We start from the raw sequence: 16155 nt of genomic DNA on the forward strand, positions 1-16155 counted from the left end.
TGTTATAAACTGATGCCTCCTACACAGGCCAGGGAGACTGAGTAGAGTAGTACAACAAAGAAAATATGGAGAAAGGGGCTTCCAGTTCACTTCAAATAGGTGCACTTCACTCACAGGGTAAGCTGAGGCTCTAAAAGGGAAATCTGGGCAAGCCAAGAGGGACTCTAATGATAGACACAGGAGTAGTATTCCAGGCTTGGTTCTCTTTGGGGAAAATAAATGTTTAAACCCAGGTTAATTTCTACACAAATAAAATAGTTATTTGTTACATGCTGTGTAGACTAACAGTGAAATGATTACTTACCAGGTCTCGAAATTCCCGGCGGCAGTAACGCCCATCTAAAAAATAATCCATGCTTTGCAGCCAGTGGCCATTATGTCGTCTTTGGACTGAATATAATAATTATAATTTGCTTCTCCCGGCTGCCAATCGCCCTGCTCCGAAGCACTTATCACACATGGCTCTCTCAGATCTCAATTCTTATTAGCCAATGCACGTCATGAGATCATGTCCTCAGGCGTCACTACAAGTGAAGACCAAAGTCAGGGATGGAACGGTGCATGAAATTATCAAATTCCGAGGCACATATTGAAGTTAGACATTTCCTCTGGCAACAAGATGAGTGGAGAACAGAAAGAGCATTAGCCCATGTCAATCTACTATCCCCCATAGTTACCCAACATTATCTATTGGTCAGCTTGTCATTCTGTGTCAGAAATAAATATTCCAAAAACAGACCTGGGACAGTTGTGGGATGATAGATTCCAAATTCATACAACCACTGTACATCAACAATACCTTTAAAAGCAATGAGGCTTCTGCAACAGAGCTGAAGGTTTAGCTTAAAAATGTTCATAAATTATTTCTTCACATAAGCAGTGAATGTGTGCACCGCAGTAGGCTATGCATGCAAATGTTCCCAAATGCAATTGCCGAAAAAAGCCGTTCTCAACAGCCCAGACAAATGACAAATGAAAATATATTTCAGAATGGGGGAAGATAAAGATGAAACAACTGGCTAATATGACTAAGATCGTGTTCACGGCTGCTGGACAACAAAAAAAGTTATTTGAAAACCAATTTTTTATTTTTACCTTTATTTTACTAGGCAAGTCAGTTAAGAACAACTTCTTATTTTCAATGACGGCCTAGGAACAGTGGGTTAACTGCCTGTTCAGGGGCAGAACGACAGATTTTGTACCTTGTCAGCTCAGGGATTCGAACTTGCTACCTTTCGGTTACTAGTCCAACGCTCTACCCAACGGCTACCCTGTCGCCCCAATAGGATGTGAGAGAAATTAGAGAAATAACCTACTGGTTTCAATGACATATGAGGAAGGGTTTATAAAGTAATTCCCTCTGCATTCCTATGGTAGGAATTTGGCTAAGAACAGCCAGGTGTTAAACAATTACGTTTACGGTTAAAAAGTTTCAAAATGTAGACTGCTCAGATTGCAATGATGTTGTGGTGTGCAACAGGCACTGGCTTTTCTCACCCATCTGTGCGACAGAATAAAGCCTTGATGTTAATATTAATTATATATATATTTGTCAAAATATGACTGGCCTTAATGCTGTAATTACAGTATAGGCTTACCTCAAAAAATGAATGAAGCAAGTGGAAGAAAGTAAGGAACTTGTCTATCGGCCCCAAATTAAAAAACAAAATTGGTTAAAACTTCTTCGGGATTGGTGTCCTGTCCACGGGACAGTTGAGCTAACGTAACTGTAACTGGGCTATATTCTGGGCTAGGTATGTTCTGGGCTAGGTATGCTTTCACCGAAAAGCATTTTATAAATATGACACTGTGGTTGGATTAACAAGAAGTTAATCTTTAAACCTATGTAAAATATGTTTTGGTTTCTGAATTTTTATAATGAGCACTTCTGCCTCCCACTTCCTGGTTAGATTTTTCTCAGGTTTTCACCTGCCATATGAGTTCTGTTATACTCACAGACGTCATTCAAACAGTTTTAGAAACTTCAGTATTATTATTACTACTACTACTACTACTAATAATAATAATAACAATAATAATAATAAGCATATATTAACATCTGGGACAGAGTAGGAGGCAGTTCACTCTGGGCACGCTATTTATCCAAAAGTGAAAATGCTGCCCCCTATCCGAAAAAGGTAATAAGCTTTTCATTTGTAAACTTTTCTAAAAACATAATTCCACTTTGACATTATTGGGTATTGCGTGTAAGCCAGTGACAAAATATCATTGAATCCAATTTTTAATGCATTCTGTAAAAACAAAAAATGTGGAATAAGTCAAGAGATGTGAATACTTCCTGAAGGCACTGTACAGTATGTACATATGTAGGGTTAAAGTGACCAAGCAACAGGATAGATAAGGCAGTAGCAGGTAGACATTTGATTAGCTATTTAGCAGTCTTGTGGCTTGGGAGTATTAGCTGTTCAGTGCTCGGTTCGTTCCAGAATTGGTGCACTGGTACTGCTTGCCGTGCGGTAGCAGAGAGAACAGTCTATGCCTTGGGTGGCCTTCCTCTGACACCGCCTGGTATAGAGGTCCCGGGATGGCAGGGAGCACTGCCCCAGTGATGTTGTGAGCCGTAGTTACCACCCTCTATAGCGCCTTGCGGTCGGGTGCCTTGCAGTATCAGTACCAGGTGGTGATGTAGGCAAGCAAGATGATCTCAGTGGTGCAGTTGTGGAACTTTGAGGATCTGAGGTGCCATGCCAAATCTTTTCAGCCCCCTGAGAAGGAAGAGGAGCTGTCGTGCTCACTTCCCAACTGTGTGGACCATGTTAATTGCTTAGTGATGTGGACACCGAGGAACTTCAAGCTCTTGACCCACAGCGCCATTGATGGGGGTGTGCTCACCCTTACGTTTCCTGTAGTCCACAATCAGCTCCTTTGTCTTGCTGACGTAGGAAGGAAGATAGTACCCCGGGCTCTTAAAAGCCGACAGACTATCCTAATTGCTCAAAGACTGGTCTGTCATTGCTCAATGTAAACCGTGATTAGTCTCCACCCTACTGTGATATGTGGATTTATAAGTGAAAGTCGATAAACATTCTCCTGAGTGACAGCCCAACGGCTAAGCTGGCAGACAGACTGGTACAGGACCCCATGGGCCCTCGACCACAGGGCATGGGCACAGAACACAGACGTAACCTTCTGCTATCACAGTGACACATTCCGGTCCACACATTTGCACGCATACACCCCCCTTCATTCAGTCAGGCATTATCAATACAGACACCCACTTCAGTAGGCAGCCAGCACCATCAGACACCCCACATACTCCCAGTCACACAACCTACCAGTCTCCCACAGATATGAATAGTCCAAAACGGGCTTTAAAGTGACATGATGGAACATTGTAGGATCATAAGGAAACAAAAAGGTGCTTTGTGAGTTCTCGGTCTTTACCTGACACCAGACGTTACTTGGGTGACAGGAGGGACAGGCAGTGTCAGTCAGTGGAATTGACAGACGAAGGCGGAGAGATAGCGAGAGAAACCTCCTACTGTTGGACCATTGAGTCTAGTTAGACTTAATGACACAGGCCAGAAGGAAAAAGACTGAGTAGGATGAAGATCCCCCTCATGTCTTCAGTCAGTCAGTTGTATGCCTACTCTGCAATCTGTCTTGTCAGTCTCATAAGGCTGCCCCGTCCCCAGCCAATAGATGGGTTGGTTATTCAGCAATAAAAACCAAACACGCGCAAAACTAGGAGGGCAAGATAGACAGGGTTGGCTTAGATTGTTGACAACATGTAAACTTTTTTTCGTCAAATTTGCACAATGAGCACTTGTCTCAAATACAGTCACAGTTGGTATCAAGAACTAGATGAAACTACTGTTTGTTGCTATCTGGCCATCCAGAATCACAACAACTCATGGACTACTGCCCAGTTGAAAAGCGTGCATCATTTGTGATGTCGGCTAAAGCCATCATAGACGAGCCAGCCTCCAGCTTAATTTAAAATTGGGGCGGCAGGGTATCCTAGTGGTTAGAGCATTGGACTAGTAACCGAAAGGTTGCAAGTTCAAATCCCAGAGCTGACAAGGTACAAAATCTGTCGTTCTGCCCCTGAACAGACAGTTAACCCACTGTTCCTAGGCCGTCATTGAAAATAAGAATTTGTTCTGAACTGACTTGCCTGGTAAAATAATGGTAAAAAAATTAAGAAATACCAATACAGACACATGGACAAGTAAAGTACTTGAGAAAGTCCCTCCGACAAGGGACAAAACCCAGAAACCTGAGACAGACCAGGGCGCAGACATCGGAGTCTGACGCACGTCTTGTAGCGCATACACACATGGGTATTGTGCAAAAATGTGATCGGAAAAAGGCCAATTCAAGCAAACAAGTCAGTTTAAATGATGGGACACTGATGCACGATAGAGATTCCGGTGAAACTTTAATTTACTAACGCTTGATCAAATCTCTGACTGTGACCAATATGTCTGCTCTGACTATACTGTACACTATATAGCAGCCACCTTCTGCATGAGATCAGCAAAACAAAGCTTTTAGCTGTAATATTCCTGTGTCAAACCAACACTTATAATTACAGAAAGAAAGAATGGCAGCTGTCAAACAGTCCTGCGGGCAACAGCAGAGTAACTGTGGATTAGCCTTCTGCCAGATGCTCACTGTTGTGTTAACAAACTATCATGACATTCAGTTTGACGCACGCGTTAATGGGAGCAGAAACAAACAGGAGAATATTAAAGCCCTTTCTGATTGTCTCTCAAAGATATGGGAACTTGAGATCACTTCTGTAAACAACCAACATCTCAATCACTTTGATAAAAATCTAACTTGATTCTTTATGTCTGAGACCAAAGCTCAGCTTCACACCAAAGCAACTCATTCCTTGCCCAGGGAGTGGAACACTAACTGCACGTCTTAATTTTTTTATATACAGTGAACACTTTAGCAGGTGGGCTATTTAACATGGTGCGGCCTAAAGGACATTTTCCATCTTTACACAAACCCTTTCTTTACTCATCTCACACAGTTTGTCTACTCTATTGTCACTGTAATCGAGAGTCAGCAGGTAGCCTAGCAGTTAGTGTTGGGCCAGTAACCGAAAGGTTGCTAGTTCAAATCCCAGAGCCAATAAGGTGAACAATCTATTGATGTGCCCATGAGCAAGCCCACTTGCTCCAGGGTCACCTTTGATAATGGCTGACCTTGGCTGTGACCCCACTTTCTAATGGGGACTTGGGACGAGCAAGAAATACATTTCACACATGTAAAATATACATGAGTAAAATGTGTCAAACCAGACAAACAAGAACATACCAAATTATTTTTATCAGGGAATGTTTCACGTAGAAGCAAATTGCATAAGAAATATCTTGCTGCGTTTTGTAAAGGCAGATCTAAAATCATTCTTATTGTAATTTCTGCTCAGACTAATACTGTGTTTCAGTTTCACTCCTCCACGGATGTGAATTCAGGAATGGGCATTCTATCAGCAGATTGGTCAGAACGCTGTGTGTTGCTACTTTTCTCCACTATTCTTCTCAGTGCAGTCTACTTTTCTCCACTATTCTTCTCAGTGCAGTCTACTTTTCTCTGGTAAATGGAAAGACTAAGTTAGGAAATGTAGCTGGCTACATTCTTTCTATGATAAACAGAAATGATGGCCATGCATCATTCTTGGAAAAAACACCATGCTTTTTTATTGTAGGCACATTTACTTGTGTGGCAGCTGGCCAAGTAACATTCACATCTGTGGTCATCTGATTAAGTGATTTTTTAACCTTTATTTAAACTAGGCAAGTCGGTTGAGAACAAATTCATATTTACAATGACGGCTTACCCCAGCCAAACCCTAACCCAGGCGACACTGGGCCAATTGTGTGCTGCTGGGACTCCCAATAACAGCCTGTTATGATACAGCCTGGAATCAAACCAGGGTCTGTAGTGATGCCTCTTGCAGTGAGATACAGTGGCTTACACCGCTGCGCCACTTGGGAGTCCTAATGGATGAAGATTTTCTCTTACGAATGTGTTGCACAAATGTATTTTCTGTCAAGTAAAAGTATAGTTGCACACCCCTGATAACTCTATTGAAGCAAAAACAAAACACTTGAATTTCAATATAAAATGCAGGTGAAAATGTTTAAAGATTTCTGAACTCTAACATGACCACTCCCTCCTCCACACAAATAAATGTACAAAAACTAAGTTAGTAGAACTGTGCAGATGAAAACTTTGGTAACGATATTACGGTAAAATTTCACTCAGGTTTTTATGCGATCACGTAATTCAAACACTTAAAAAAATATATCTTCTCCAAATTCAGATTCAAAGATGTCTGCAGAAAAAAAGGGATGTCAACAATGACATGGCAGCTTGAGTTTGAAAATATCCCTTTTGGTTATTTAACTACAAATCAAATTGTATTTGTCCCCTGCTTCAAAAACAACATGTTTAAACTAGCAGTGAAATGTTTACAGCAGCATACCACCCTGCATACCACTGCTGGCTTGCTTCTGAAGCTAAGCAGGGTTGGTCCTGGTCAGTTCCTGGATGGGAGACCAGATGCTGCTCAAAGTGGTGTTGGAGGGCCAGTAGGAGGCACTCTTACCTCTGGTCTAAAAACATATCCCAATGCCCCAGGCCAGTGATTGGGGACGCTGCCCTGTGTAGGGTGCAGTCTTTCAGATGTGACGTTAAAACGGGTGTCCTGAGGTCATTAAAGATCCCATGGCACTTATTGTAAGAGTAGGGGTGTTATTTCCGGTGTCCTGGCTAAATTCCCAATATGGCCCTCAAACCATCATGGTCACCTAATAATCCCCAGTTTACAATTGGCTCATTTCTCCCCTGTAACTATTCCCCAGGTCGTTGCTGCAAATGAGAATGTGTTCTCAGTCAACTTACCTGGTAAAATAACAAATAAATAAATTCTTAAGTGAAGTGGATTTACACCTGGTAATGGAATTACATCATTGGTTCCTGATCTGTACTACACAGAAATGCATAATTATGGATAGAAAATGTCATATTTCACAAGTTTGGACAGCAGAGCACAATAGCATACAGTACAGTACTCTGCTGTCCAAACTTGTGAAACATACGTCTATGACAGGTTCAGATTTCATCACGTCCAGAGTGAACTACTTTTCAACATCAGTCAGTGCGCAGTGGGTGATACTGGTTAAAGCAAATGGAAAGGGGGCTCATGGATAAGTGTCAGTAAGAGGTGACATTAACTGGAGCGTGAGAGAGAAGAAGGGGTTGTCCAGACTGTTTTAAAACTACTCGTTTGACCACCAGACAACAGAAAGAAAACCGTTATCTGCTGAAGATAACAGTATGCCAGTGGAGGGGAGGACAGTTACAAGTGACCCAACTGTAGTTTGTGACTATTATGATTTCCCAATGTAGCCAATTCAGTTGCAGTAATTCCATTACAGATTTTTTAGTTACCAGTAATGGAATTATGAGTTTTAATCACTTAATTCATATAAGTACAATCACTAACTAATTGGTAGGTCTACCATTTCTTGTTAATTCTGAACTTGCATTATCCTCCTCCTCATGAGGGAGAGATATTAGAAATGATCTTAAAGATGTGGGTTTTTGGTAACGAAATTAGAAGGTACAATGCAATATTTCCTGAATTTACATCAGATAAACAACTTCTAAACTAAAATATACTAAACTAAATAGTTTTAAAAGTGTTGATAATGGTGGGCAGGGGTCTTTACGTTAACATTATGTTTCAATACATTTCTGGTCAATCTTTTCTGAAAACCCCTTTGCATCCGTTTATCCAGAAATCAAGTCTTTACTAATGATATATTTTTTTATAAATCCAAGATAAAAATGTAAATATATTTTTTTATCTATATCTTCATTTCCCAATAATATAAATTTAGCCGTCATTTGACACTCAATTTGATATGCTACTATGAAATTCATACGTTGGTGCACATGGGTCCTTTTCGATGAAAATGCGAGTAGATGAAGGCATGCTTTTACTGGGTAAACGGAATTTGGCCTGCATGGCCTGTGTAGGCTTGACTGAAATGTGTTGCTATGTAGTCTCTTTGGCTTTGCCCAGCCAGAGTGACTATTGGCTAGCAATATTTAAAATATAATTAATATAATGAAACATGGCTCATATAGCGAATGATGTGGGACATAGATGTCCTTGACTGTGCATTACAAATAACATATTAATTAGCCAACGAACACTATCACCCTTTGGGATCAATTATATTGACCCACGGTCATTCTTTTTAACTGGTATATTGCTGTAGCGCTAGCTAGCGAGAGAAACACCGATGCTGACATATCCTACAAGAGGCAGACACCACGATGTTGATGCCAACCCGCCATTAAATATTAATCAATTCGTATTGAAACGGCTGTCTGACTAAGTTGATGATTCTTACACGTGTATAAATAAACTAAATGCCTTTGCATCTCCCTAAACAAAGTGTTGTGGCTTTTCAGACTATCCTCACACAGCAGTAACCTAGCAGGAGTGAACAAAAAACAAAACGATAACTAGTTACGTTTAAATCCAAGGGTGTGAATAAAACCCCAATGAACGCCCCACCCAATACCCTCCCCGGATCTGGGCGGGTTCTGAGTCGCGAGCAAAGCTACGAGGCCGTTTCAGTGGTCATTAGCTAAGCGCTAACAGCACGCCGGGAACACGCGCAAATCACCGTTATTAACAAGCTAACTGGCTAACCTACAAAGCACAAATTGCAACGAGATTAGATGGCGGTTGCTAACTAGTTAGGTCACAGGCTAGCTAGCTAACTTAGCAAAAAACGTTGACTACTGTGTGACAAGACAAACGAGAACATTGTATAAAACAATGAGGGCGAGAACTAGCTAGTTAGTTACTGCGACAGATAATACTATTCACCTCAACTCTTTACTTTAACCTTCAAAATAGAAAGCTTACGTTAGTCCAGTTGCTAATGTTAGCTAATCTTCCGCGCAAATTGATGTAGATTCAGGGAATCTGCTACACCTATAATAGCTTACGAAAACAGACATAGAACACTCACCACACTGAGATGGGTGGCAGGTCCCTCTTTTCGGGTGAAACACTCGTTTCGTTGTGGCAGCAGATTTCAGAAGCACCTAAAGTCAGTGTGCATTGCAACAGCTGTGATCTGTTTTGAATGAGGGTTGAGCAGGCACGGCAAATGGGAGGGGTTTAGCTAGTTCTTTTTAGCTAGCTTTTTTTAAAGTCAGCTTTTCACACCTGTATTGTATAGCATTTGTTCATTACATTATTTTTTTCAAAATTCTTCAAGCTCTGTCAAATTGGTTGTTGCTAATTGCTAGACAACCATTTCCAGGTCTTGCCATACATTTTCAAGTAGATTTAAGTCAAAACTGAAACTCTCCCACTCAGGAACATTCACTGTCTTGATAAGCAGCTAAAGTGTAGATTTGGCCTTACATTTTAGGTTATTGTCCTGCTGAAAAGTAGATCAATATCCCAGTGTCTGGTGGAAGGCAAACTGAACCTGGTTTTCTTCTAGGATTTAGCCTGTGCTGAGCTCCATTCTGTTAATTTCTTTATCCCCCAAAAATCCCCAGTCCTTAATAATTACAAGCATACCCATAACATGATACAGTCACCACTATGCTTGAAAAAATGAAGTGGTACTCAGCTGTGTTATATTGAATTTGCCCCAAACAGAACACTTTGTATTCAGGACATAAAGTTAATTTACCACATTTGTACTTTTCATGCAGTCAATTAGGTTATGATTGTGGAGTAACTATAATGTTGTTGATCTATCGTCGGTTTTCTCCTATCACAGCCACTAAACTCTGTAACTGTTTTAAAGTTACCATTGACCTCATGGTGAAATCCCTGACCGGTTTCCTTCCTTTACAGCAGTGGTTCCCAAACTTTTTATAGTCCTGTACCCCTTCAAGCATTCAACCTCCAGCTGCGTACCGTACCCCCTTCAGCACCAGGGTCAACTCACTCTCAAATGTTGTTTTTTGCCATCATTGTAAGCCTGCCACACACACTATATGATGTGTTTATGAAATTTAAAACTGAGTGTGAGTTTGTCACAACCCGGCTCGTGGGAAGTGACAAAACGCTGTTATTAGGACCAGGGCACAAATAATAATATAATAATCAATAATTTTACTCTTTATTTAACCATCTTACATTTAAAACCTTGTTTGTTCATCAACAATTGTGAATAACTCACCACACGTTAATGAGAAGGGTGTGCTTGAAAGGATGCTCATAACTGCAATGTTGGGTTGTATTGGAGAGAGTCCGTCTTAAATAATTTTCCACACACAGTCTGCCTGTATATAGTTTTCTTGCTCGTGAGGGCCAAGAATCCACTCTCACATAGGTACGTGGTTGCAAATGGCATCCGTGTCTTAACAGTGTGATTTGCCAAGGCAGGATACCCTGAACGCAGCCCAATCCAGAAATCTGGCAGTAGCTTCTGATTAAATTCAATTTCCACAGAACCGCTTGTTGCAATTTTGATGAGGATCTCTTGTTCAGATATCAGTAAGTGAACTGGAGGCAGGGCATTTTTATTTTTTTATATTTTTTATTTCACCTTTATTTAACCAGGTAGGCTAGTTGAGAACAAGTTCTCATTTGCAACTGCAACCTGTACCAACATAAATCATAGCAGTGTGAACAGACAACACAGAGTTACACATGGAGTAAACAATTAACAAGTCAATAACACAGTAGAAAAAAATATTGGTGTGCAAAAGTGCAGAAAGGTAAATAAATAAAAACTGTGGGGATGAGGTAGGTGAAAATGTATTATGTACAGCTGCAGCGATCAGTTAGCTGGTCGGATAGCTGATGTTTGAAGTTGGTGAGGGAGATAAAAGTCTCCAACTTCAGCGATTTTTGCAATTCGTTCCAGTCACAGGCAGCAGAGTACTGGAACGAAAGGCGGCCAAATGAGGTGTTGGCTTTAGGGATGATCAGTGAGATACACCTCCTGGAGCGCGTGCTACGGATGGGTGTTGCCATCGTGACCAGTGAACTGAGATAAGGCGGAGCTTTACCTAGCATGGCCTTGTAGATGACCTGGAGCCAGTGGGTCTGTCGACGAATATGTAGCGAGGGCCAGCCGACTAGAGCATACAAGTCGCAGTGGTGGGTAGTATAAGGTGCTTTAGTGACAAAACGGATGGCACTGTGATAAACTGCGTCCAGTTTGCTGAGTAGAGTGTTGGAAGCAATTTTGTAGATGACATCACCGAAGTCGAGGATCGGTAGGATAGTCAGTTTTACTAGGGTAAGCTTGGCAGTGTGAGTGAAGGAGGCTTTGTTGCGGAATAGAAAGCCGACTCTTGATTTGATTTTCGATTGGAGATGTTTGATATGGGTCTGGAAGGAGAGTTTGCAGTCTAGCCAGACACCTAGGTACTTATAGGTGTCCACATATTCAAGGTCGGAACCATCCAGTGTGGTGATGCTAGTCGGGCATGCGGGTGCAGGCAGCGATCGGTTGAAAAGCTAGCGTTTAAGAGCAGTTGGAGGCCACGGAAGGAGTGTTGTATGGCATTGAAGCTCGTTTGGAGGTTAGATAGCACAGTGTCCAATGACGGGCCGAAAGTATATAGAATGGTGTCGTCTGCGTAGAGGTGGATCAGGGAATCGCCCACAGCAAGAGCAACATCATTGATATATACAGAGAAAAGAGTCGGCCCGAGAATTGAACCCTGTGGCACCCCCATAGAGACTGCCAGAGGACCGGACAGCATGCCCTCCGATTTGACACACTGAACTCTGTCTGCAAAGTAATTGGTGAACCAGGCAAGGCAGTCATCCGAAAAACCGAGGCTACTGAGTCTGCCGATAAGAATATGGTGATTGACAGAGTCGAAAGCCTTGGCAAGGTCGATGAAGGGATAACGAATCTGGTTGTTTGTGTCATCCATTTCAGAAAAGTTCCTGCGTAATAGCGCACCCAACTCACTCAGGTGCTTCGTTAGATCACATTTGACGTTGTCAATAAGCTTGAGTTCATTTGCCCCCAAAAAATCATACAATGATGGAAAGACCTGTGTGTTGTCCTTGTTAATGCAGACAGAGAAGAGCTCCAACTTCTTAATAATAGCCAGAATGTTGTCGCACATTATATATAGTTGCAGAGAATCCCTGTAATCCTAGATTCAGATCATTCAGACGAGAAAAATGTAAATGAAATGACAAGTGAAAATTATGGTCAGTAAAGAAAACTTTAAACTCGTCTCTCAATTAAAAACGTGTGTCAATAGTTTGCCCCTAGATAACCAGCGCACTTCTGTATGTTGCAAAATGTTACATGGTCGCTGCTCATATCATTGCAAAGTGCAGAAAATACACGGGAGTTCAGGGGCCTTGCTTTAACCATTGTCACTGTAGCATCCAAAACATATTTCAAGCTGTCAGGCATTGCCTTGGCAGCAAGAGCCACTCTGTGGATGCTGCAGTGTAACCAAGTGGCGTCGGGAGAAACGTGTTACCACTCCACTATGTCTCCCTGTCATGGCTTTTGCGCCATCAGTACATATACCAACACATCTTGACCACCAAAGTCCATTTGATGTCACAAAGCTGCCCAGTAAAAAATATCCTCTCCTGTTGTCCTGGTTCCCAGTGGTTTGCAGAAGAGGATGTATTCTTTATTTGACCCCCATAAACATATACCAGGAGCTGTACCAGGCCCGCCACGTCTGTTGACTCATCCAGTTGTAGTGCATAGAATTCACTGACTTGTATGCGAAGCAGTAATTGTTTCAAAACATCTCCTGCCATGTCACTGATGCGAGGTAAAACAGTGTTGTTTGATGAAGACATTGTCTGTATAGTTTTTTTGGCCTTTTCCCCCAGCATTGTCCCAGCCATATCCGCGGCAGCAGGAAGAATTAAGTCCTCCACAATAGTGTGGGGCTTGCCTGTCCTAGCCACTCGGTAGCTCACCATATAAGAAGCTTCTTGCCCCTTATTAATGGTATCTGTTGCTTTGATACATGTCTTACTACTCTAAAGTCGTGTTAATTCTCACTCAAAAAACTCCTGTGGCTTATTTTTCAAATTGGCATTTTTTTGTTTCTAAAATGTCTGTGCAAGAGTGAAGGTTTCATCGAGTTGTGAGATAGTACTTTTGCACATATAACACACTGTGGCTGAGGAAAAGTACTACTCCCAATATCAGTGAACCCCAAATCAATGCAGTTCTCATCATATTTGCACCTCTTCGATGGTCCAACATCCCTGTCTGTTCAGTGCTTTCCCGGGTAAGAGGGCAGTCGCTCTTCGGCTGCATGAGATTCACAACTGTCAGTGTTCATGCTAGCTGGGCTAACAACAAATGAAGAATTACTGATGCTAGCATTGGATGTGCTCGTGGAAGCAGAACAACTTGTGTCATCGACAGGTGCAGGTGTAGTACTGCTGGTAGTGGCAGTACTACCAGTAGAGCTGGTATGTGTCTCTATGGACGCAGGCCTTACTAAATGGACTGCTTGAAAATGTGAACAAAAAATGTTTTAATATATACATATTTTTTTATTTTTTTTTATTTTGATGGTACATTACATTTTTATTTGGCTTACCTCCGACGGCATTGCACGAACCCCAGTTTGGGAATACCTACTCTTCGGTAACTGAAGTAGGAAGGATGCTTGTATCTTTGTAGTGACTGGGTGTATTGATACACCACCCAAAGTTTAATTAATAACTTCCCCATGCTCAAAGGGATATTAAATGTCTGCTTTTTCATTTTTTTACCATCTACCAATTGGTGCCCTTTCCAAGGCATTGGAAAACCTCCCTGGGCTTTGTGGTCGAATCTGTGTTTGAAATTCACTGCTTGACTAAAGGACCTCACATATACAGTTCAAGTCGGAAGTTTACATACACTTACGTTAGAGTCATTAAAACTAGTTTTTCAACCACCACAATTTTCTTGTTAACAAACTATAGTTTTGGCAAGTTGGTGGGGACATCTACTTTGTGCATGACACAAGTAATTTTTCCAACAATTGTTTACAGACAGATAATTTCAGTTATAATTCACTGTATCACAATTCCAGTAGGTCAAAAGATTACATACACTAAGTTAACTATGCCTTTAAACTGCTAGGAAAATTGCAGAAAATGTCATGGGATTAGAAGCTTCGGATAGGCTAATTGACATCATTTGAGTCAATTGGCGGTGTACCTGTGGATGTACTTCAAGGCTTACCTTCAAACTCAGTGTCTCTTTGCTTGACATCAAAGAAAATCAGCCAAAACCTCAGGAAAAAAATCGGAGACTGGTTCATCCTTCGGAGCAATTTCCAAACACCTGAAGGTACCACATTCATCTGTACAAATAATAGTAATTAAGTATAAACACCATGGGACCGCGCAGATATCATTCCGCTCAGGAAGGAGATGCGTTCTGACTCCTAGAGATGAAAGTACTTCGGTGCGAATAGTGCAAATCAATCCCAGAACAACAGCAAAGGACCTTGTGACGATGCTAGAGAAAACAGGCATAAAAGTATCTATATCCACAGTAAAACGAGTCCTATATCGACATAACCTGAAATGCAGCTCAGCAAGGAAGAAACCACTGCTCCAAAACCGCCTAAAAAAAGCCAGACTACAGTTTGCAACTGCACATGGGGGCAAAGATCATACTTTTTGGAGAAATGTCCTCTGGTCTGATGAAACAAAACTAGAACTGTTTGGCCATAATGACCATCGTTATGTTTGGAGGAAAAAGGGGGAGGCTTGCAAGCCGAAGATCATTTGTCTAAAATCCTAAATTAATCAGGAATGAGCAGGGTCAGCTATACCATAAGGACCCCGTATTCATATCAATACATGTCATGCCACTCATGGTCTGTAAAGTGTTCTATTTTTGAAAGATTTAAAAACTAACAATACTGGAATCACCATGGGCACAACCATAAACTGTCAACTCCATATGGCTAATAAAGATACAATATGAATTTTGGTTAAAATATGTTACACTTACTTAGGTTTTCCTAAAGCAACCGAAGAAAACAACATTTGTGTATACCACTTCAATTCTTAATTGTTTTTAATAATCTGCCCAGGGACTGCGGTTGAAAACTAGCCAGCTAGCTAAAACCGGCACTTTTACTGAAACGTTGATTACTGTGCACTGTCCCTGTAAAAAATAAAATAAACTCTAAGAAAAATGAAACAGTTGCCAACTCTGTCAGAGTGCTTAAAGATCTGATAGAATGGTTGTTTATAATTGGGGATTTTTAAATGAATAATTCTCCATATTTTACAAATGTTTCTATTGAGCTTTTAGTTTGAGGCAAAAATGTCTGTTTTGAGTATTGGTTGTCAACTCCGTCACCGATAGAGTCCATATTTTTTGGTCAATATTCAACAACAACAAAAAATAATGTAATCACGGTTTGTTAACATATGCGTAAACAATTGATGTATTTGGTGTGCTAGACATAAGGGATACCGTTTGCTTTATGTTGTTTTATGTTCTAAAACTAGAAAAACATGGCAAATTGCAAACAAAATTAGACATAGAGCAATTAGTGTTATAAATCCAAACAAAACAAAAATAAGTTTAGAAAACTGTATTACATATCAGAATAATCACATTACAATTAAACAATCAAGGCATTTAAACACTTGGACAATAATTGTACAAATGAAATGCCTTATGGTATATAAAATAAAATATGTTCCTTTACACGGTGTGATTGTCGGTACTTTGGTCTATCGAAAAATATTTTAAATGTTGTTAATAAAGACATATTTGTGGGGAAAAGTTCAGATTGTCCTGTCTTTTATGAATCTCAGACCTCTAAAACAGCAACATGTCCTCTCAGCCTCATGGCAAAAATCGCAAGAAATATGCTATAATACCACACGTTTTACCTCTCTACTCAGTCCTATCTGATTATTATATTTTGAACACAGCACAGAGGGGGATGAGCAAATGAAAGATAAGAAAATAAAACTCCTACACCAGCCCTGATTAACCAATACAGTAGATTTGCCATACCCCATAGCAGACTCATTTTCCTTGACTTTGACTCCATCTAGTGGCAGAACCAATTTACTTCCCAGATTGCTGTATTGTGACACGCTCAACTATGAACGCCACCCTTTTCTCACTGTCCATATAGGATGAGATACTCTCCATC

General features: G+C 40.9%; 1 protein-coding gene across 5 annotated transcripts in view; it reads right to left on the reverse strand.

The window, feature by feature from the left end:
* Positions 1-9135, reverse strand: part of ralgps2 (Ral GEF with PH domain and SH3 binding motif 2) — a 144219-nt gene extending 135084 nt beyond the window's left edge. For 4 of the 5 annotated variants that reach the window (XR_006832051.1, XM_046300691.1, XM_046300692.1 and 1 more), the window contains exon 1: positions 9033-9135. The gene's annotated coding sequence lies outside the window, so the exon portion shown is untranslated. Of the gene's footprint in view, positions 1-304; positions 412-9032 lie in introns of those variants that run through there. The other variant, XM_046300690.1, reaches the window with a different exon arrangement.
* Between the last annotated feature and the right edge of the window lie 7020 nt (positions 9136-16155).

This window comes from Oncorhynchus gorbuscha, linkage group LG15 (genome assembly GCF_021184085.1).
Source record: "Oncorhynchus gorbuscha isolate QuinsamMale2020 ecotype Even-year linkage group LG15, OgorEven_v1.0, whole genome shotgun sequence".
In the NCBI taxonomy this organism is placed as follows: domain Eukaryota; kingdom Metazoa; phylum Chordata; class Actinopteri; order Salmoniformes; family Salmonidae; genus Oncorhynchus; species Oncorhynchus gorbuscha.